Consider the following 24,797-nt stretch of genomic DNA (forward strand, 5'->3'; position numbering starts at 1 on the left):
CTTCCAAACATAGCCCTGCCCATTTAATATATATCATATTTAGTCATATATGATGACCAAAAGTTCTGATTTACTTAATACATTCATAGCTTAGAATTACACATAAATAACATTTGAAATATAAATAAAAATATCCAATAAAAATACCCAATAAAAAAGAATTATACATAAAACAGTGGTTCCCTATTTACAACTTTAATTTTTATTTTATTAGTGTATAGACAGTTTTCAGAATTTCAGTCTCATCTGTCACTTTGTTAAGAAAGGGTCTCTTCTTTTTACTGCTGCATTGTGACCAGGCTAGCAGGCTGTGATTCTTTGGCCAAATCTCCTATCTCTGTCCCTGATTCCACTATAAAAATGCTAGGCATACAAATGGACAGCACAATATTTGGTTTTTATATAGGTTCTTGAAATTGAACTCAGGATATCAGACTTGTGCAGCAAGAATTTTTTAGCCACTAGACTGACTCTGGCCCCTTTTTAATTATTTTAGAAGCTCTATGACTTTCTAAACTATCCCAGCATAGAGGCTCTTTGTAGGGTGTCTTTATTTACCCTCTCCACTGAGGTGCAGAACTCAGCTGTTCCCGAACTCTTTGGCTTCCCTTGACATTTCCTACTTTACTACACCATTAACAAAAGAAAGCCTTTGTTATCCAGGCTGTAAAAGATTGTGGTACTGAGGTTCAGAGGGGTCCTGGAGGGTTCTAGGTAAAAGATGTGATGAGAACTGGAAAACTTCACTTTTAAAGTGAGGGAAGTAAAAAAAATAGAAGAGGAAGAAAGAAGAAAAGACAGAGGGAGGGAGGAAAGAAGGAAGGAAGAAGAAAGAAGGGAGGAAGGAAAGAAGGAGGGAGGGGGAGAGGGAGGAAGGAAGGAGAGAGAGACAGAGAGAGAGAGAAGAAAAGAAAGGCAGACAGACAGGAAGGAATGAAGGAAGGAAGAAAGGAAGGAAAGAAAGTCCTTTTTATCTCATTCTGTGACTCGGTGAAAAAACAGCCTCAGGAACATCTTAGTATTCAGCTGCCATCCCTTACCTTCACACAGATGAATCAGAGTTAGAGCACAAATAAATCTTCAGGGTAAGCACTATTTCCCCTCCAGGCTAGGGTGAATTTAACCTCTTTAAAGGCTAAATTAAGACTCTCAATATTTTCTGTGGGTACCAGCTGAGGGGAGGCTGTATTCTCTAGGAACCTCTGACAATACTGTGGTATAGACGTTGCCACTTGCATTGCGAGTTCTCCTGAGCTTGACCAAGTGACTCTGCCTTGTCAAACAGCTGCTTGGAAGGGTGAGCCAGGAGGAATCAAGGCCGGCTCGTGCCATAACGTGCGCGATACAGCTTTGTTACTTGGGGATACAGGATGCTCTATGCGGGTTTTTCAATCTCTCAGATAAAATTATTTTAAAACAGACTGAGAAGGAAATTTGAAGATGATTTTACTAAAGTTTGAAAAACATTAAGGCAGGAATGTTAAAAATCTGCCAGGAAGAGGAAGATGGATGGGGGAAAAGAAAGAGTCATGCTTCTGAGTTAAAGGAAGATGATAAGGGAGAGGCTACAGGAAGGGGAGGGAGAAGAGGAGATGGGCAAGGTGATGGGTAAGAAGGAGAGAGAAAGAGAGAGGGAAATGCACATTCACAGTTTACAGTTTCAGGACAAGCAAGCTTAGGATTTGAGCTGGTATTCATAAAGAGAGAACTAAAGATGAGATGGAAAAGTCATACTTCTTCAGGTAAATCTCAGAAAAATGGGCACCCTGAGAGGTAAGAGTCCATAAGCAAACGCACTGAGGGAGGAGGTTCTTGGGTACCCAGTATACATTTCACTAAGGAGATAGCTTTCCCTTCCATCTCTCAAACATGCTCAGTGTGTACTGTGCAGACTATAGCCAGGTTCTTTTGGATGAACTTTTCGTGTCCTTTCATTTTGTGCATAACTGTGTATTATTTTGATATAATATTTTGAGTAGGTAATAATGCCATGTTGATTTTTTGTTGCTGTTGTTTTGTTTTTGTTTGTTTGTTTTGCCCAAAATGATGTAACAGAGTAAATTAAGAAACATTAGGAAATAATTAATCCATCCATAAAGTAGCCATGTTTCCCAGGAGGAAGAAGATTTTTTTAAAGATTTATTTATTTTATATATGTGAGCACACTGTCACTGTCTTCAGACACACCAGTGATGACACCAGATCCCATTACAGATGATTGTAAGCCAACATGTGGTTGCTGGGAATTGAACTCAGAACCCCTGAAGGAGCAGTCAGTGCTCTTAGCCATCTCTCCAGACCCACAAATCTTAATGTGCCCCACAGAATCTTGCTCCTGCATCTGGTCTTGTCCTGTGCTGCTTCAATAATCATTTGGGATGATTCTTCCCTCTTATGTGTGGTACTACAAATGCTAAAGAGAGTAATTATGACGTTCGTTTATTGTCAAAATCAGTGTTACTGGGTAGAGGGAAGGTGGCGTTCAAAGCTGTTCACAAGGAAAGGGTCAATATCCAGTGGCCCACAAGGATGGTAACTATCTGACCAGCTCTAACATAAGAGTTTGGGGAATTAGCAAGACTTTGTTTCAAAATAAAGTGACTAGGGTGCTGGGTGCAATGCTCCCAGTGCACGCTGTTCTATATCTTCAGCATGAAAATATTAGTTTTGCTTGGAGTTTTGAGAATGAATTAGACAACTAAATTCCCTGAGGTCTTAGGACACTAGACCTCAGTCCTTCCCTGTCCACTGACCCCTTACTTCTCAACTGTTCCAGAGTAACATCCTACATACCACCCTCCCCGACTACTTCAAGGTTTAAGGGGATTTCCATGTCCCTGTTCTGCCCATCACTATTGTGTATCCTCTTGTCCCTCCCTCCTTTCTCTTTCCTTTAGTGCACATGTCCCCCAATTTGATTTACTTCAGGATATTGCAATGGCTGGTCCTCAGAGAACCCCCAAAGGGAGCACTCCATCTGTCAGCTTCTCATCTTCTCCTCCCCGGCCTGCAGTCATTGCCCCCACCCCTCTCTTCGTATGCACACTTTGTATGCAAGTTGTTGAAGAGTTAGGTAAACTTCCCCTTCCCGACTGTCTCACATTGCCCTGCTTTCTGCCACCCTTACTCATCTTGATTCTGTTTCTGCCCTTAAGCAACCTTTGAAATCGTACATGTCTGAGAACTTACAGCTCAGCGAAGCTACTTTGCCTGTTCTTCCCTACTGGGATGCGCTGTGATTTGCAATTAAGATGAAGCAGGGAACTGGGTCATCAGTAAACTCGGGATAAGGCGCACTAGCAGAGCGGAGTAACAGTGCAGAAAATCTCCATCAGCAGATAATCTAAAATGATATCCTATTTAACAACTAGTATTTATTCAAATCTGTGAAAACACAAGGAAGAATGATATAGTAAATGCCCCGACTACTGACTCCCATTGTCTCCTTGATGGCTATGCACCCAGACGAACAACTTCATTTGAGAAGCTGTACTAGGGATGAGCATGAAATGGCTCGAGGGTTGGGCTCGAGAGTTGCAGTAGGAGTTGGAGCTTAGACTCTGCTTTGAGACATCAGGTCTATGAAGTTTTATGCTACGAACTCAGCACCAAGTGTGAACTGGACACGTCTACACATCTTTTATCTTTAAGCTACACAGTAACCTATTTTATTTATATACCACGTATAAGTAAGCTGTCAGGGAGACCTTTCTCCTTGTTCTATCATTTCCAACCGGTGTCAAAAATTCACTGGCATTTTCTGGGGGAGAACGTTGCAAATCAGTAGTAGCATTTAAGATTTCAAATGTTCGGAACAGTTCTGGAACAGCAAAGCATTCTACATATTGAACTTGTGTATTTTTTTTTCTCTTTTGCTCAAAAGAATGAGAGATTTAAGGGCAGAAAATAAAGGATAAAATACGCAATACAGTTGAATAAAGTTACGTGCGAAGGTGGCTTTGAGGCAGGATAGAAAGGTAGGGAAAATTATGGGATGCCCCTCATTCCGTGGTCTGGTTGAAACACCATCTCTCCAGCTCAGAGATGGCCATCCCCAAACAACTAACATTTGCTTTAGGTTTTTCTCCCCTCCCAGCCAAAAACCTGGAATTTTCTAGTGAGAAATCCCACTTACAATGAAATATATGTCTTCACTCCCCTGTATAATCCTAGTGGCTCTTAATTTTATTTTATCTGATGATAACCTCATCCAAGACATCTCCAGAGCTCTCTATAATCTTACCTAGTAAACAAGATAGAAAAAATAGGGGGAAAGTTTTCTTAGCAACTCCTCGGTAACTTGAGAACCACCAGAATGGAATCTATGGGTATTGCTTAGACACTTAATTATGACTCTCCCTTGAGAAGATCACATGTCACCTGAGCATGTCTTTTCCTTTTTTTAAACATTTATTTATTTATTTATTTATTATTTATTATTTATTTATTTATTTATTTATTTATTATGTATACATCATACAGCATTCTGCCTGCATGTATGCACCTGCAGGCCAGAAGAGGGCACCAGACCTGATTATAGATGGTTGTGAGCCACCATGTGGTTGCTGGGAATTGAACTCAGGACCTCTGGAAGAGCAGACAGTGCTCTTAACCGCTGAGCCATCTCTCCAGCCGGAGCATGTCTTTAGACACATATGTCTAAAGTCTTTTGATAAACAGCGACTCTCTTTGGGAAGCCTACATCCATGTTTGTATGCTGTAGTTTCTCCTAGAGTTCCATGCTTTTGTGCTTTATTCTTTCCCCGAGTACCTGTTTACTTAAAAAAAAAAAAAAAAAAGAGCTCTCTGCACTCTGGCTCATTCTGAAATTCCTTTCTGCATCAAAGCAAAGTGTCTGGTGCCACCTGCATTTAGGTCCCTATAAAAGTAAGTAAAGTTCTCAGGCTGCTGTGGGTGACAGCATAGGGCTGTCCACTGATGTCTTTTGTGAGGTTCAGTGAGGACCCATCATTGATTGTTTCTCTGCTCTACTCTGGGCTTGTGTGTTACTCTGTATTGCTTCCTTTGCTCCAACTTTCTGTTAAATGACCTAAATAGTGTTTAGTAAGTCCCTTTAACACCAAAAGGAGAAACATTTTGGAGTTTCCATACCACATTCCTGGGTCAAATACAGCACACTATAATTTACACAAAGGAGCAAAAATCATGGACCCTTCAATGCCCTAACCACTGTTTTGTACCTAAGCTAGGCATCTTGAGACTCCAGTAAGGTGAATCAGCTCTGATGTAACACTTAAAGGCGATAACTTCATTCAGGAGCAGATTCTAGAATAAAACCACACTAGGGATGACCCCAAACTCCATAAAGGCATGATCTGTTCCTTTCTACCAGCTCCCTAAAAGCATCCCTTCAATAGATCCTGTGTCTGTCTATAGAATGACATTTATCTCTCCCTCTTGCTCAAAATTTTCTGATGACTCTCTATTTATTTGGAGTAATGAGGCTTTTACAGTGACTAGCAAACTACACATCCTGTTCCCAGTCCCTGTAGGTGTCCTGATGTGATCATAGACCCTGTCTGGCTTGAATACTCTGCTCCAGAATTACTAGCTTCCTTAGCAATCTTCAAAAACCCTGGCCACAACTCAGAGAATTCAATTGTTTCTTTTGGTAGCAGTGCTCTCACACTACATATGCATGCATACACACCCTGTCTCATTTCTTGCAATTATTATTTCTAGCCAAATTATATTTAGATTAAATTATCATGTATCCTTGAATAAGTTTTACTACTTACTAAAATACAAGTTAAAATTTAAAATCCATGACACCGTTTCTGTGATAAAATAAGTTTTACTTTGCAGAAAATAGAATAGTTTCTTGTGCCTATGATAGCCCTTGCCTCATCATGTATTGTCACAGTTAATACCATTTGTTCATTTCTTCTGTGGCGGGCACACTGTTTTCATGTGATGATGCGTCTCTTTCAATGGGTCCTCTGCAGTAGAAGAACAGCTTCTTATATGGGGGGAGGCAGTAAGAGGGCGTGGATGAGGAGGGGAACACCCTTATAGGTGAGGTGAGTGGGGTTAGGGGGGCTTATGGACAGGAAACTGGGAAAAGGAATAAAATTTGAAATGTAAATAAGAAATACTCAACAAAAAAGAAAAGAGGAAAAAAGAAAAAGAACTATGGCCATCTCATCACACTGCCAATTGCAGAGTTTTCATTGACAGCTAAACATAGCTAAAATCACTGCGGATCTAGAAAAGAGCGGGGGCACTAAGTCATTTTACAATTACATGGCATCATTTAGATACAAATAGAAATTTAAATTTTACAAGTGTTCTTTAAACATCAGGTAAAAGCACTAATCTGTGACACTAGGGTGCTATTTGCACTTTAGCCTGTCTTAGATTATTATGTTATGCTATGAGACGCATGTGATTTTCCTTTAGATGAGGAGGCCTACTTGAAAATTTGTCATTCCCTTACGACTTCAGATCGAGTCGTGTTTTTGCTTCTTTCCTGTCATTACTTCCACAGAAATACCTTCCTCCGTTTTATTCTTTTGGCTCTTCTTTTCTAATTTTCTAGAATTCAAAATTATCCTCACCTCTAACAATGTCTGAACTGTATGCCCCTGGTGTGTGTGTGTGTGTGTGTGTGTGACGGGGAGGGAGTACTTTTGATATCCTCACACCTACCTTCTGAGCCTAGGACAATAGCCATATACCACACACCTTACTTTTGCTGTGGTGGGCATTAATCCCAGCACGTGCTCACCAAGCATTCTACCAGAAGAGCTAAATCCTCAGTCACCTTCCTAACCCTTAATATGTATTCACACTTGTATGATGTCATCTTAATAGTTTAAAAAAAGTCAAGATATTTTGATTAAGAGAGTATTTAAATTGTTCTGTGGTCATTAGTTGATCTTTAAAATTAAGTAGTATTTGTATTTTTCCAATAAAACATAAACCTGGAAAATATTGCCAGGTATCTTCTTATTAGAGCCCCATTTTTCCTATCTGATTATGAAATAAATTATGATTATGACCACAAAAATACATGGACTCCTGATTTCTAGACTATTGTGTCTGTTTTGGTGTCTAAAACATTTGGTACATGGGAAGACATAATTTTGTTAGACATGAATTTAAGGCCAGGGAGATGGCTCAGCAGGGAAAGTTGCTTCCTGCCAATACTGACTACCCTACTTGATCCCTGGAACCCACGTGGTGGAAGGAGAGAACCAACTGCCAAAAGCTGTCCTCTGTCCTCTAGACTTTGGTCTTGACACACGTTACTATGTACAAAAAAATAAATAAGTGTAGGAAAAATAAATTTAAGGTGATACTGTATCACTATCTGATTTCTACAATGTGAATTGCCGTGTGCTTTTTCAAACTAAAACCTAATGCAATACAAACGAACAGTCACAAAAATTGTTATAATAATGTATATATTAATGATCAATACTTTCTAAAATTAGAGCTGTCCACACCTCATAAGTTATAGCTATGAAATTGAGCTGGCCAAATCAAAGGTGAAATTCAAACACAAGTTATTTTAAATATTCCCAACAGCAAGTAAAATACTTCATGAAACATAGTTAATCTGTTTAAGGACAATACACTCGGGTGTCTGAAGGGTCTGTTTCCAGGTAGTTGTAGCTCAGTGATAGAACACTGCCTCATGTGTACTTATCCCCAGTGTTCCTCCACCCCTCAAAGAAGCAACAACAAATGACAAAACAAACAAAAACGACAATCTGTAGCCTTTTTACCTCCTGAAACACACTGTGCCTTTGACTATTTTGAGAGACAGTACTATTATATGCCATATGCGAATGTTATGCCAGATATAAAGAGGTAAATCACCCCTGGACCATGATGGCACACAAACTTGATATGGTCCAAGTATTTATGTCTAAATGTTTTGCAAACGATTTCTCTCTCCTGATGAGTGCTTTCCTCCCCATTCAGTCTCATCATTATCAGACCCTAGGAATGAGCCTTCCTAGAACCCTGAGATATAAAATAACATTTGACTTCTATGTGGATAAAATATGGTAGTTAGCCTACAGAAAGAACTATAAATTGTACTTCTAGAAAAATAAGTCATACTTATGTGAAAGAATATTTATGTGAATTTAGTAGGTAAATTGATTTATCAGAATTTTTGTATTTGCAGAGAGTTGGAAAGTTTTAGACCAGAGTTAAATTATCTTGGGCCATCACTAATACCTTTAATAGCTACTCATTACCCACCTTGTCTGACACAGTATCCTTGTCACACTATGTTAATCCTTTTGGAGCAATTTAATAGGCCATAAGCTTTTAGCAACACAAAAGATTAAAAAAGAAAAATTTTCAGATAGCATCTGAAACCAAGTAAGGGATGTCCGTGCTTCTTTGCAACCTGACTGCTTGCTACTTCCAACCACGGATATGAAAAGTGCCCTGCACTTTTACTTTTATTTCTTCTGTAACTATAAAAGCTTCACAAGACTGCTACGATGCTGGAACATGCTATCTGAAGTAACCTGAATAGTGTTCCTGAGAGGTGGTCATTCATATTTGGCCCCAGCATAAATTTATATCCTATTATCATTGATGTGTCAGGACAGATTGGAGTGAAGCATCTGTCAACTAAGGAACGACATGATAGTCATCAAACCACCATAATTTTACAGGATTCCTCTCGTGGGACACCTCTTCAATAATATTTGTTCAGATTCCTTCTCCAAGTCTCTGTGTGCGTGTGCGTGCGTGCGTGTGTGTGTGTGTGTGTGTGTGTGTGTGTGCGTGCGTGCGTGTGTGTGTGTGTGAGATGTGCAGTCGTGGGTGTGCCCGCCTTGTATTCGTGGAGAAGTTGGAGGATGGCATCAGCTATCTTGCTCTACCACTTTCTCTCTTGTTCATCTGAGGCAAAATCTCTCTCTAAAACCGAAGCTGCTCATTACTGGCAAACCTAGAAAACCCTTTGTCTTTTCTGTCTCCTTCCCCGACAACTATATTTACAAACATGAAAGGATTACAATACATTTGTAATCCGTACATATCCCTGATATGATACTGGATCATTGGAGGCCCTTCTTTGAGTGCTTAGTTTCATTAACAAAAAACTTAATAGACTGAAAGAGAAGCTCATGGTTTTGTTTTTTGGTTTTTTGTTTTGTTTTGCTTTGTTTTTAGTTTATAAGAACAGTCCCAGGGCAAGCTAGATTAAGACATCAGCAGCCACCAACAGAAAGGGAATGGAGAAGGGAAGTGGGGAAATTCATGCTATTTGATGTAAGTTGACTGGAGTTAAGTTACAAGTCTGGCAAGAAGCTACATAGTGGGAGTGGGGTTTTTGAGCGATTGTAGGGAAGCCGATAGACCAACAATAGGGCGTTTAGGCTCTTGCCAACATCCAAAAGAAAGATACAGAAAAGAAAGGAAAAGTTATACCTTGCTTGGTAAGGACCCTGAAATATTGGAAGACCCAACAGAAGCCCATGGGACTGTGCTAACCGATAGGAATTCTTGGAGGGAAAAAGAACATTATCTTATTAAGGGAATAATTACTATTCCCATCTCTTTAGCAGGGCTTAAAGTAAACCCGCTAACCTGGAGGTAGTCCAACTTTCCTTAGTAATGGGTCCTTTAACCAAGCCATCGGACTGCCCAACCGGAATACTGCATCTCCATCCATTATAGCTTTCTCTTTATGGGCCTTTAATGCCTGCATAACGCAACTATGTGGCCACACCTGCTGTTTTTTACCCCGGACCACGCACAGCCTGACCGTACTTGCCCTTGATGGTTGGAGATGAGGTGCTGTGGAATCAATGGCTCAGACTCAGAGCAGATGAGAATGGACAGCAAGTTCCTTTATTAATTCTCAGGGAACGCCCTCTTACTCTCCACCTGCATCCCATTGGTCCCAAGGAAGTGTGTCTTTTACGTAGCAGTTCCCAATTGGCTGGCACTGTCTGACTCGCCAATCTTTAGGCTCTTGGGCTGTTTTCAATTAGGCCCTCATGCTGAAGCTGCCTCTGAGACTGCCTGACCCCCAACGTTTATTCAGAGGCCTGCTACTCCTCATACAGACTTTACTTTTATATTAGTTCTGGGATCCAAACTTTGTTAAAACTCTGTGCAGCAAGCAGTTTTCCCCACTAAGCAATCTCCCTAGCCTCCTAAGTCTCTTGTGCTTACTGCACAGGAACTAAGAAGAGGACAAGGTAACCATGGATTTCTCTGTAAGCTTCAGAGAAAGTGTGCTCATGGTAGGTTAAAAGCGAGGTGCTTGCTCTTTTAGTACACAGTGCGTATAAAACCAGAAGTTCAATGCTTTCTTAAGGTAGCCTAGGGAACCAATACAGTGTTCTTGTTCTTTGGTCACACAGCACTCACTTTTCAAAATAATAAGTTTTTTTATTTTTTGAGATTATGACGTAATCGCATCATTTTCCCCATCCCTTTCCTCTCTCCAATCTACCCCTTGCCTGCTCATTCAAATTCATGGTCTCTTTTTAATTGTTACACACACGCACACCATACACACACACACACACACACACACACACACACACACACACACACCACGATTATATGTATGCATCCACTTCTTAATTACCTAGGTACCAGACTGAAGTCTTCAAGAGAAAGGGCCTTTCTGTTCCGTAACACTGTTATCTTTAGAGTAATAATTGATATGGTGCAGATAAAACATATTCCGAATTTACGTATGAAGAAACCAGGTGGCAAAGGAGTTCGAGGACTGCGAGGGGTAACACCAATGATCCGGTTAAAGTAATTCAACTGCAAGAATTTTTCTTTTTAATCCTTTAAATGTTATTCTTTTATGTTCCTACCAAAAAAAAATAGTCCCATTACAGCAGTGCACTTGTTTGTGGATGAAATGGTACAGGCATACTTTGAAAGGTAGCTCTAGACTTTAAGAAAAATACCTGTCCCCGTCAGCTAAGAAGTTTGGGCCGGTAGAGCTCTATAAATAAAGCATCATTCTACTCCTCAACACTCATCTCTGTCCCACCCTACCCAAGAATGTATTTGCAGTGTGTCCATTCTGAGAGGGAAAATCAATCTTCTTTAATGGAGCAACAGTGGACGTATCAACCACACTCCAGAGCAGGCTCCGCTCTCAGGAATTGACCAGTCCATGTGTTTTGGGTTTATCCGTATGCTTTTTAAATTCTTGTTCATTTGTTTGAAGAAAGAGAAAAACACAAAGTTGAGTGGGAGGAGAGTGGAAAGGGATCTGGGAGGAGCTGGAAGGTTATAAGAATGTGATCAATAAATATTCTATAAAATTCTCGAATATAGGTACTAAAACCGCCCTCTCCTCTGGGTACTTCCTTGATACCCTCTACACTTGTAAGCCATGAACTTGTTACGCCTTTCATGTCTCTCTCTTCATTCTCCTGGTCCAGAATTCCTATTTTCATTTTATTAGCCTTCTGAATGATTTTCAAAATTTTACTTAAAGGTCCTTCTTCAATCAGCATGCCTCTTCTGCCTACAGTACAGTCTATACATGTCTCCTGATTTCTAGTCATATAAACTTATTTCACATATGTAAAGCCTGACTTCGCTTTTTGTTCTTGTGAGACAGTGTCTTATGTAGTCCAGGCTGCTCTTGAACCACATATACATCCAAAGATAGCCTTGAACTCCTGATTCTCCTGCCTTTTGTTCCCAAACATACGTGCTACTATGCTTAATGGCTAAGACCTTCAAAGCAAGAATTATGACTTTACGTTTTCTGTCCCCTTCTTGTTAGGTACCACAGCATAAGACTGTAGGTTGATGTCTTTATGCAGGAAGGCAGGTAGAGGATAGAACGAGGCCTGTCATTGGACAAGAAGGAAGAACGGATGGGAGAAAAGTTTTAGAAAGAGGAGAAGGAGCCGGATTGAGAAGGAGAGGAACTGGGATAACGTGGCAGCAGATGTTAAGATTCTTCTCTGCACATAGATACAGGTTGATATGAATATTTTTAAGGGACGGATGTGTACAAGATGTTACGCTGTCTAAATAGGCAAATTATATCTTATCAGTTGGATCAGAGGTTATTGTGTGGTGTGTTCTTTCATGTGGCGGCTTGACTGAGTTCAAGAGAAGGGGCGGGGGCGGAATTGAGACGGGTATGCCTGGCCAGGTAACAACCGGCCAAGGGAACTGTGAGTGAAAGTAAAGCAGCGTGGCACTGGAACGCAGACGGCCTGGGTTAGAGAGTACCATGGGGGCCAGTGTGGAGCCGCTGACATAAATCAGAGCTGGTTCCTACGGCCCTGTGGCGGGACGGAGCCGAACGCAAGAGAGCGACTGCCAGGGTACTTATGGGAACCCGTTGCTCTGCCTTTTTTATTTATTGCAACATAAGATAAATATTAGTGTGACAAATATTGACAGATAAATTGTTTTTTTGCAGTCCGGTCCTTTCTTTTATTTTTGTACATTAGGCCTGGTATGGGATGGGCTCCACAGCTCAGGCTCTTTTCCGTTAGTCCTCACAAAGCGCGCTTCTCTGGGTGGCGCAGGCTGGCGCTTCAGCTGAACCCAGCTGCCCTTCTCTTTGGCTTCCTTTTTCTTCTGGTCGTTCCCCTTCACCCGCTTCAGGAAGCCGTCTCTGCCCTTCGAGTGTTTGATGGGCTCAATCCGCACACTGATCCTCTTGGCCAGAGTCTTGCCCTTAACTTGCAAGTTTACAATGATGCCCACGGCATCCTGGGTGACACTGTAGACTCTTCAGGTTTTGCCGCGGTGACACGTATGGGACATTCCTTTTTGAACAGTGCCCTTGATGTCTACAATATCATCTTTCTTGTAGATTCGCATGTATGTGGCCAAAGGAAGAACTCCATGTTTCCTAAAAGGCCTAGAGAACATACTGAGTGCCTCTCTTTCTCTTTGTGTTCGTCATTTTGGTGAGTTAACTGGAAGATGGCTGCCGCGGCTGAAAGCAATTTTTTTCATTATTAAAGATATTTTTAAAAAGAAAGACCCTGTCATCATAAAAAAAAAAAAAACTATTATTTTCCAGCCATAAACAGAAAAGGCATAGCTGAAAAGCAGTTCCTGAAAATGCTTTGTATTAATAATTAATAATTACGGTAGTATTATTTTTTTTATGTGAGACAGAAGTAAAATGTATTTCCCAAGGTTTAGTGACATATAACTGTAATTCAGCTACTAGGGAAGCCAAGGCTGGATTATCAGATTTCAAGCCCTGCACATGCCACAGAATGCATTTAAAGCTAACCTGGGCAACCCAATACGACCCTGACTCCAAATAAAAAATTAAACAAGCACGGAGAATGTGACTCAGTAGTGCGGTGCCTTCTTCAAAAGCGAAAGGCTCTGAACCCAACCCCCAGTACTGAGGAGATAGAACAAGAATTCAACAGCGATCACTGCAAGAAAGGAGACACAGACATGAGACAGAAAACTGTGCTTGGCAAGAACAGATGGACATGTGGAGGCAGTGGTCGAGGCTTTTCTAAGGAAAAGTCCCTGCCATCCTCCCTTTGGCCCTACTGAGCTGACCACTGGCCGGAGTTTGGATGGGACTGTGGAGGTCCTTGTTGTAAAACTATATTCTCTCATATGGTCCTAATCTAATTCAAGGGGCCCAAATTGGCTGGGAAGGCAAAACCACCCAGGCAAAAAGAGTCAAATATCCTCGGTAAATATTGGCACTGCTCATTTACTCTTTATTGGACCAGCACCCCAAAGATAGGAGAAGACAATTCTAACCCAGAAAATATAATTAGTCAGCCTGCTGGTCTGCATTCTAATTTAATCTGGACAGCTGCGCCAGGAGCTTGTATTAGCATGACACTGGGAGGTGGAGAATACAATTACCAAGCAATAGAGGGAAGGAGCAAAGGGATCTTGACCAATGTATGCCTGCAAGGATGTGGTGGGGGATGGGTGGCTCGGAGAATGAGATTCCCCTGGGAGAAAGGAAAAAGAAAGTAGCTTCTGGCCAGGGATCAACAGAGACATTAGTTTGCATTAGTTTGGCTTTAGAGAAATTACAACATGTATAGGTGTGAGTGCATGCTTGTCAAGAGTACGTGTGTGTGTGTGTGTGTGTGTGTGTGTGTGTGTGTGTGTGTGTGTGGTGTGTGTGGTGTGTGTGGTGTGTGTGTGTGTGTGTGATGTGTGTGTGTGGTGTGTGTGATGTGTGTGTGTGGTGTGTGTGTGTGGTGTGTGTGTGATGTGTGTGTGTGTGTGTGTGTGTGGTGTGTGTGTGTGTGTGTGTGTGGTGTGTGTGTGGTGTGTGTGATGTGTGTGTGTGGTGTGTGTGGTGTGTGTGTGTGGTGTGTGGTGTGTGTGTGATGTATGTGTGGTGTGTGTGTGTGTGGTGTGTGTGTGGTGTGTGTGGTGTGTGTGTGTGTGGTGTGTATTTGTGTGTGTGCACTTGTACAGTGGTGCAGGAGTGTCTGGAGAGGAGGATTTGTAGCTGAGAACTGGTCCGTTCTGCATGATGAATATGAGTCTGAGAGATCCTTTCTGGGTCACCCAGGTGCCAGGGTAAGTGTTGCTGTAGCAAGTTATGGTTGACCTGGGGGAGATATTCTCATATATATTTCCTCTCAATGTGGGAAGCAACGAAGGCTTGAGTGTTGCCCACCTGCTGCGTTACTGCAGTTTAAGGCAGAATAGCTGTAGTTTAGAGAGCAATCCTTAGCTCATTCCTCCCACGTGGAAAAACCTCCAGCTACTTACTGATTTGCTTCTGGGTTGTTTACTTCGTGTTGAGCTCTGCTAAGGAGCTTATGGCTATTATCAAACAGGGTCTTTACAAAGCCAAGCAAGGCATTAAATAATATAATCCACCCAGCACCAACTGAAAAACCTGAGGTTCAGGAAAATAAAACAAGATGCTCACAGTCACATGTTCGCAAATGTTGAAGGCAGGACCCAAATCCAGGCCAGACCGATTGTAAATGTGCCAACCATCGCTTTCCCCATTTACACATGGAGAGCTGGGCCTCACAGCTACAGAGCCACTTAATCTAGCTGTAAACATGACCTGGTGTCAGAACCGGAAGTAGACTTCCATCTCGTGAGTTTGCTCTTCGGTAGGATACCCATGGTATTGCTTACCAGAGGTAGAGCTGGATATTCAGGAAAAATAAAAATAAAAACCAAGTTTCCTTACCCTCAATCTGATGCTTTCACTGATATAAGTGGTAAGAGGATACGAGCTGTGCTATTAGCCTATTTACTGTGGTGTAGTTTCACATACCCCCTATTTATCATCCCTTCCTTGTCGTATGAGAAGACAAAGACTTCAGGGCACTGGAGTTTGCCCAAACTCAAATACCAAGTAAATGATAGACTAAGACTCAAATCCAACAACTCTCTGGGAAGCATACTGGCCTCTTCCTGCATGGTGCCAACCCCACCTCTATACCCCAACAGACTTCCTTTGAAAAGGAAAGGTAACTATACCTCTAAAGTGCATAAAACTTATCTTTAGGACAGGCCCGTTGGCCTAGGATATTTGAAGAGCGAGGAGGTGCCAGGCTTAGTGGCACACCCTTAACCCCAGGTCTCTGGAGGCGGAGACAGATGAATCTTTGTGAGTTAGAGGCCAACCTGATCAACATGGTAAGTTCCAGCCAGGACCTACATATTGAGGTCTTATCTAAAAAAAAAGTAGGATGACATTTGACAGATGGACTTACTAAGAATCACATGTTTTTTAGCCCTCAGAATTAATACTCCTCATGGCTCTCAACCTCCCCCCTGCTTTGTATAACCCTTCAGAATAATTCTCTTTCACCCTACTTGCCTCTCGGATTAGGAGGGCAGAGACGGGGCCCAGATCTTTCTTCTGCCCCACGCAATGAGGGCTTTGAGAGGCAGTGGGAGTGAGGGAAGAACTCTCCAGTTTCCTCTAGTGAAGGAAGTGGATGCTCTGCCTGACTTCGGGACAGATAGAGTTGGTCTTGTCCTAATAGCTCAGCTGCACAGCATCTGCTCTATACCCAGGGGTGGATCTTCTCTAGAGTCTCTGCCAATCTCCAGGGCTCTGGAAAGAAGAACCAAACAGGGCACAGATGAGCCCTTTTCCCTGAAGCCTGTGGACATTGCTGTGCCACTGCACATAGCCCACGCGCAGGAAGCCAGAAGGGGTATGAGTATAGAGACATCGACAGCCCACAGGCAGCCTCTTAAGAAGGACCACATTCTCAGAGAAAACCAACAGTCTTTTTCCTAGCAGATTTTTCTACTGTAGATTTCCTCATGATCTCACTGCAAATGGGTGAGGGAATATGGAGTAGATGTCATTTGTCTAACCCGTAGATGAAAATCTACTTTCTACATAGCTAGTGGAACATGCAAGCGGTTCTTCCTTTTCAAGGCTCCTATTTTAGTCCTGTCCCCTTTTGAGGTAAGGAGGAAGAATTTGAGGGAATAGGTTGAAAAGATGGAGAAGGGTAGCCATGGGGGTGACAGACATCAGGAGTCCGATCTGTGAGGTAAAGATGCTGCTTCTCCACGATATGCAGTTTTCATTTCTCATTTCATTTTTTTAAAGTCTAGAATTGTTCTTTCATCTTTCTCCATCTCTCATGACATTGGCATTTTTGAAGAATATGGTGTGTCGTTGTAGAATGTTCTTGAGTTTGATCTCTCCATAGTTCATGTAAGGAGATTTGGACAGATGGTTGCTGTGAGCGATGCTATCTAAGTGTACAGCACCAAGAGACACGCGGGAAGGCTCTGCTTTCTATGGGGGTTGTAGTCACGCTATCTGATAGGTTATTTCTCCACTAGTGCAATGAGCCAATTCAAGCCAGATTAGATTATATTAAAGGCAGGTGTATTGGAAAGCTTGTCTCGAGCAGGAGAGTTCAATGTTTCCAAGAAAAGAGGCCAGGGAAATTGCCATGAGAGGGGATGGGACAGGGAAAAGAGAAAAAGGCACACACACAGAAAGAGGAGAAAGAGAAGAGAGCAAGAACAACAGACCAAAATGTCTGGATTACATAGGGAAATACCTCTGTAAGAAAGGCAGCCCAGTGCTTAGACTGGAAAGTTCAGGAATAGGGGCAGAGTATGACAGGTAGGGACTAAGGGATGATGGGAGAACCTGAAAGCCAAGTCTGCTTTGATGTATAAAATATGAACCCCAGTCCCTTGTACCAAGGGAGGGTCTGAGACCAAACACTTTCTCTCGGCTATAAATTTACTTATGGTTTTTCTTTTTTTTAAATTTTTTTAAATTTTTTTTATTAAATTCTTTTAAGTACTTTAAAGTTACATAAACATTACATTCCTATCAAACTTTCAACTTTAAACTATCAGTTTCGGATAGTTCATGTGTCCAGTGATAAATCAATAAAAATTGAGCTTATTGGGATAAAGTTAGAGCTACGTTTAGAAACAGCACCATGAGAAGAGGAGGGAGAGAGGGAAGTAGAGAAAGAGGGGAGGAAGGAGGAAGATTTTTGTACCTCTAGCTCCTATATACTATCAACTTTCCTTCTGCCTGAAACTCTGATACTGGGTTCAGAAAATATGTAAACCTCGAGTCTAACACAAAATCTCCATAGATTGGGTGATGATGGGGCTGTTTCCAGGCTAAGTCAAGCCCCGTTAGTAAAATGCCACATTACATTCTTCAAAAATGTCAATGTCATAAAAGATGGATGGAGATGAAAGAACAATTCTGGACTTAAAAAGATAAATGAAAACTGCATGCAATGCACGACCCTGAAAGTTTAAGGTAAGTTTTGTGCATGTATATGTGGTGTCTGCATGTGTTCAATGATTTTGGGGTTGTGAGTATACTGACAGAGTCTGATGTTGAGATGTCTTCCTCAGTTGCTTCTCCAACTTTGTCTTTCCTTTTGACAGGCTCTCTTACTAAACCCAGAGCTTGCTATTTGGATTAAGATGGCTACCCTGTTACATTCAAGGACCTGCCTGTCTCTAATCAGCCCCCAGTCAGCAGGGTTGCAGGCATGAAGTGTCACATGTACTTTTCCTAGGGTGCTAACGATCCAAACTCCAGCCCTCATGCTTGCCCAAGAAACACTTTTCCCATTGAACCATCTCCCTAGCCCAGAAAGTAAAATTTTAATTAAATCTGTATGTTAGAGTTAGATAGCAGTATTGCATCATTGTGAAATTTCTTGATTTTCATAATTACAGTTTAGCTATGAAAATGACTTCGTTTTAAGCTGGATAGTAAGTGAGTATGCATTGTGTCTACAGGACATTCTCTAAAGTTCAGGAGGAAGGTATGATAAAGCAAGGTAATAGCCATAAATTATAATGACAGTCATAGAGTTACAACCCCTGTAAGTTTGAAATACTTTCAAAACAACTGGGTATTTCCACCACGTTAGATCCTGAGACAAGGCACTGAGTTCCTGCATCTAGCCTCACAGCATGTCATCCTAGGGTTCAATCATTTCCCACTGACAATGTAACCATTTGATTTTCTTCAAATCTGCCTAGCACTTCACATCTTAGTGTGAGCTCAATCCGTGTGCTTTTTGTCTAGCCAGACCTTTTTGTGCTACCTCACCTTTGAAATTCTGTTCAACCTTGGGCATCCTTAATTAAATATGAGCAATTTAAGAAAGAAAAGAACCCTTTACTGTGTATTTAGCTGCAAATGTGTTCTCTCCATTAGATAAACACACTGGTCTGCATGCTGCTGCATTCTGCTCTGATTGAGGTCAACCTAGGAAATAACAACTTTGTAATTGCCACTCCAAAATGGATGTCGGCTGCCACCTGGTGGTAATCAACGGTACAGCGGCTTGATCGTTTCTTTTGAACTCAACTTTGTAGGAGGAAACATCTGATTAAAAAAAATCATTTCATTCATCAATCGAACCCCATAACCTTTTAAAATACTGTTTTAACAACAGCTAATTAATGTTGTTTGTTTTTAAGTAGTACTTACTAATCGATATTATAAGCAAACAAACTGCAAAGGATTTTATTTCATTTCATCATTTTACAATTAAACATAAAATCTTCCGGGTGAAGCCTCTCAGAGGACAGCCATGTTAGGTTTCTGTCTGCAAGCATAACAGAGTATCATTAATAGTGTCAGGAATTTGGTGCTTGCCCCTAGCATGGGTCTCAAGTTTGGCTGGTTATTGGCTGGCCATTCCCTCAGTCTCTGCTCCCTCCCCAGTGCCTTCATTTCTTATGGACAGGATAAATTTGGAGTTGAAAGTTTTGTGGGTGGGTTGGTGTCTCTGTTGCTCCATTGGGGTTCCTGCCTGGATACAGGAGATGGCTTCTTCAGGTTCCATATCCCCGATGCTGTGAGTCACGGCTAAGGTCACCCATATCCTCATGCTGTTAGTCACGGCTAAGGTCACCCCCATTGATTTTTTAGGCACTTCCCTTATCCCAGGTCTCTGTCTTGTCCTGGTGATTCCCCCTCACCTCCTCACCCTGTCCGATTTTCATTCATTCTCATGGCCATCTAACCTTCTCTCCTGTCCCTCCCCATACCTGATCCTGAGTCCCCCACATTCCCCTCCCCGTCCCCTCACAGTTCCCTCCCTCAATCTGCCTCTAATTTTACCCCCGTGAGATTCAAGCATTCTTGCTTGTGCCTTCCTTCTGTGGGTCTGGCTGACTCAGACAGATGCCAACACCCACAGCCAAACAGTGAATGGAGCTTGGGGACTCTTATAGAAGAATAAAAGGAAGGATTGTGGCCCGAGGAGGAAGAGGATAGGAACTTTGCAGGAAGACCAATGGAGTCAACTAACCTTGACCTTTGGTGCTCTCAGAGACTGAACCACCAGCCAAAAAACATACATGGACTAGACCTAGGTCTCTTCGCACATGTGTAGCAGATGTGCAGCTTGGCCCTTATGTGAGTCCCGAACAACTGGAGTAGGGGGTGGGGGCCATCCCCAAAGATGTTGCCTGTACTTGGGATATGCTCTTCTAGCTGGGCTGCCTTGTCTGGCCTCAGTGGGAGAGGATGTACCTAGCCTTGCAGAGACTTGAAGGTCACCTGTCAAGGGGTGGGGTGGGGGTAGCGGTGACACACCCACAGAGTGCCCACCCGCTGAGAGGAGAAGGGGAGGGGAGGGAGGAAGGATTGTGTGAGGAGGGGACAGTGAGCAGGATGTAAAGTGAATAAGTAAAAAACAAGAAGTAATTAATTAATTAAAAACTAGTTAACTTCTACAGTGGATTTATTAGCATCTGCCAAAAACAAAAATAAGAAAAAGAAAGGAAGAAAGAGAAAAAAGAAGTATTTGAAGGGAAGCAGAGCAAGGTCAGAAGGGCTGCCTTCTCTGAACACACATCAGAAGAAATCATTTAAATGAGAGCTACAGCAAATTAGAGTACATTCACTTTAAGGTGTTTAGGTCATACCGATACCCATTTTTTTCAGACGCCCACAGTGCAAGGCACAGGGGGTGGAGGTGAGTGTGTGCTTGGGCAAGACAAGGCCCCAACCCTCACAATTCAGTTCCACCTTCCCCAGCTGGCGAGTCACTTCCTTCCAGGGTCCATCCCTGCCTCTGAAGCCATCTCTTCTTTCCTCCCCTCTTCTACTCTGTGCCCTCCTTCCTTTCTTTTTATAAAGTAACTTTTAAAACATTATTTATCTATTCACTTCAAAAGCCCCTCTTTCTGACAAGGAGAGCTCTGAAGCAAGTCTCCTGCACTGACCCCTCTCAGGAGCGTCTGTAGACATCTTCTGTTCAGAAATCAGCTGTTGTCTCATTTCCTTTGAGGAACTGATGCTTAAGACTGCATTCCTCCCTTCCTCCACATCACCCACGGTGTCCTGCCAGCCTTGGGAGTGGGGGTGACACAGATGTCCTGATTCTGACTGAGCACTCGACAGTCACTTGTTTTGAGCACTCTGACAGTTATGAGTCTCTACATTAACCCTGCCCATTGCAGAAGGAAGTTTCTCCGATTAGCATATTTTGAAATTTTAATCTCCAAGGTGATATTAGAAAACGGTGATTTAGGAAATGATTTGTTCATGAGGACAGAGCCTGTGTGGATTGAATTAATACCCTTGTTTTAAAAAAAAAAAATCTAGAGGGCTAGCTCGCCCTCGTCATCATGTGAAGACAGACAAAAGACGTGAACTAGGCAGTGACTCCTGGCCAGACACAGAATGTACTCTCAATTTGAGCATGGATTTCAAGCCTTTAGAACTGATGAGAAATCGATTCCTTTTGCTTATAAACTACCCACTTTATTTTTATTATTACAGCCTGCTGTATGACACTATTCCTAGGGAGACCTGAATGAACATTTACTCTCCCCAGATAGAGAACTGAGGATGGACCAAAGAGAGGACGCCGTCTAAGTTCAACATGGTGAAACAGTGCGTTTTCATTGAGTTACTTATAGAAATATGGGTGAGGGATTACTTATAAGAACAGAAATAACTCAAAAATGGCAACATTGCCAAAACCCCACCACAGTATGAGCGAAGCATGCGAACGTTGGAGACCTGGAGCACACTGCATAGCCTAAATGCACCGGGGGATCTGGTCTGAAGGCTTTTTCCACATTGTTCCCCTGATCTCTGCCTCCTCTAGGAAGCTTGGTTAGTGTCTGGACATCTCTCAACAGTCCTTACCGCTTTGTAAGTGTGCAGAGAAAGCAAACTATGGAATTTGACACTTCAGTTTCAGGGACTTCTTGAAGATTTTGAATTGTTTACTTCCTGGGTTTTAATATCATAAAGGAATGTTTCAATGGACTTTAGAATATTCCAATCTTAAGACTCTTCCTTCTAAGATCAAGTCTTTTATATCAGAAGAAATTGCAACACAACATATCCCAGATAGACTAGGAAAGCTTCAATTCTAAATTGCCTGTTTTTCTTTCTACCTCATCTACCTTCCTATGAGAGGTTACTTTAAACCTTCTTTTCTTCTAGGTAGAGAGAGCAGATCTGAAATTATTAAAGTCCATGGATCTCTACAAATGGTTTGTTTGCTTGTCTGTCGTAAACTCTCAGGGTAATGGCTCCCATACTCAATCCCCAAATGGTCCTTCTCCACTGTAGGTCCATCTCATCCTAGGTGTTAGCAATTCCTCTAGGCTCCACCCAACAGTTAGCTAGCAACAGTCAGGTATGAGCCTGGCTCACATAGGAAGACTTAGGACGCTCTCACGCTCTCCCTCTCCCTCTTCGTCTCCCTCCCCCCTCCCCCTTTCCCTTCCCTTTCTTTACTAGGTGTCCCCAGATGGTTTCTTCCCTCTTTTTCTTTCTTCTCTTTCTATCCTTCTCTGTCCCCCTTTCCCTGCCTTCCCCCCTTTCCAGTTCTCTGCTCCCCTCCCTAGCTCCCTTCCACCAATAAACTTCCTTTTGTCCTTGGCTTGTCCTGTGGCTTGATTCTTCAGGGGGACACCTTGGCAGGGCCCGCTGAGGTGCTCACTCCCGCATTATTACACCTCGGTTCATAAAACAAAACATTAGGGTTGGTTAAAAAAAAAATCTAAATTCATTTGGGATCTCCATAAGCCCCAGTGCTTCTGAACTGAAAGGGCTTGGTCGGAAGAGAGTTGGTCCATGGACTATAGGCACATCAAACAGTGCACATGAGTACACAGCCAAAGACACAAATACCAGTGTATAACCAGAAAAAATCATAAACAAGGGACAACTTTCCAAAACTAACACCCTCAATCACACCTCAAAAAAGACAAAGCAGGGTTGGTGAGGTGACTGGGTGAGTATGGCACTGGGAATCACCACAAGGTGGCAAGAGAATCTAAGCATTGTTCTCTAGCCTGCACGCACACCTTGTCAGAAACAAATGCAGGCAGTCATTCAGAAAAAAAAATCCACTTTCCATGAAGATGCACATTTCAAATCTGTTTATGAACATTTCCAAGAAGTTAAGCTTTAAATATACAATCTGATCTCTTCCTCTTCCTCTTCCTCTTCCTCTTCCTCCTCCTCCTCCTCCTCCTCTTCCTCTTCCTCCTCCTCCTCCTCCTCCTCCTCCTCTTCCTCCTCTTCTTCTTCTTCTTCTTCTTCTTCTTCTTCTTCTTCTTCTTCTTCTTCTTCTTCTTCTTCTTCTTCTTCTTCTTCTTCTTCTTCGTATTTCCCCAATTTATCTCATCACAGAACCACACATGTAAGAGGTAATGCTTTTCCTTCCGACACTTGTGCCCATGGACATGAGCATTCACATATGGACATTTGGAAGGTGACCAGTACCACAGCTTTAGTGGACTTGATGTCTGAAAGAACATCTGAGTGTTCTAAGTTCCGCTGGACTTCAATTTCTCTAGTCAGAGGAAATCCCTGCACCAAAAGGAGTGATTCGAGAGAAGGCACAGGCTAGAAGAGTGAGAGTCCACTTCTCAAGATCCTTCACTTCCAGAATGCAGAGGAAAGGACAGCAGTCCCTAGACAGACACACTTCTCCTTGTAAGAGACCCCCGATGAGCTGCCACTGTCTTCTCCTTTCTATGTACAGCGTCCCACTAAAGCCCAGGCTGGCCTGGGCGACACTATGTAGTGCTTGACAACCTTTTTGCTTTGCTTCCTAAGTGCTAAGATTATAGTCAGGAGCCCCACATCTGGCTGTCCTCCTACTCTGGTCCTTTGATATATGGAGGAAACATCTATGAACAGATAAAAAACAATAGATTCCTACACCAAGTAGTGTTTTTTCATATCATGGGAGCCCAGCTTCGAATGGAGCAGATGTCGTGCATCTGGGCTGGGGCAGAGGGGCCCAGCTGCTAGGCAGAGCCGGGCTCTGAGCAGCAGCTTCCTCTCTGAGCAGCTGTCCTGGTTATGCCCCAGGTCTGGGCAACCTTCCAGATGAGCCTTAGCTCCTCAGCTTCAAACTTGTGCCTGGCCCCTCCATCTGTCTGATGGGCTCATCAGAGCTCAGAAGTGGCTTGGACATTTGTGTGCACAGATATTATTCAAAGATGATACAGGTTTGGTTTGAAGTGGAGTAGAATCTTTATTATGTTTTCTGTTACATGTATAACTTTTTACCATATCCTCATCCTCCATAACAAGTCACATGATAGATATTAGACAATGAAGAGAAATAATTAGTATAGATGCTATAGGGATTTTTTTTTTAACTGAACAATCACTTTAAGTAAATAAATCATGTAAATCCTTAATTTTAGAGGCATTTACTTATTGTATAAAAACATTGAATTTTTTATTAACAGGAGATAAAGCTTCCATCTATTAGCTCTCTTTTGTTAGCTCACAAAACTGAAAAAAAAATGCCTTAGTTATTCTTCTACAAAAGCATCCCAGCAATGTGGTGAAACATAAGAGACTAGAAATATTTTCAAATTTACCAAAGCAATATAATTGTATCAGTGTTACTCTCTTAAAATACTTTTTGTAGCAATTTAGCTAGCAAGAGAACATATTTTTAAAAAGTTCTCATTTGTAGAATAAAAACACTTGGAACATATTTTTGCAGTATCTTTATTACAAATGATGTCCCGGTAGATGATAAAATGTCTGAGCTCTCTGACATCATTCATCATGATGTCATTCATCATGATGTCATTCATCATTTCCCTCTTCTCCATCATGTAATGGAGTGTGTAACAGTCATTTCACTAAACCCAAGAGACTTAGTCAGGACTGCCCTCCTTTTAGTTCTGGAGAAACCAGAATATAAAAATACTAGTAAGTTGTTGTTCACATATACACTTTAAAGGGGCTAGAGCTATACTGAATGAAGTTAAATTCCCTCCTCCAACAAGGTAAAAAAAAGTCTGACTAGAAACACCAAAACTCAATGACCACAGCACTTGCTAATATTGTGCACTTTTCATTTCAAAAT

At 42.0% G+C, this 24,797-nt stretch overlaps 1 protein-coding gene across 1 annotated transcript in view; it reads right to left on the reverse strand.

The window, feature by feature from the left end:
* Neurod4 (neuronal differentiation 4) overlaps nt 1–24,797 on the reverse strand; it is an 87,201-nt gene that overhangs the window by 18,544 nt on the left and 43,860 nt on the right. The window lies entirely within an intron of this gene.

This window comes from Rattus norvegicus, chromosome 7 (genome assembly GCF_036323735.1).
Source record: "Rattus norvegicus strain BN/NHsdMcwi chromosome 7, GRCr8, whole genome shotgun sequence".
NCBI classification, from domain to species: domain Eukaryota; kingdom Metazoa; phylum Chordata; class Mammalia; order Rodentia; family Muridae; genus Rattus; species Rattus norvegicus.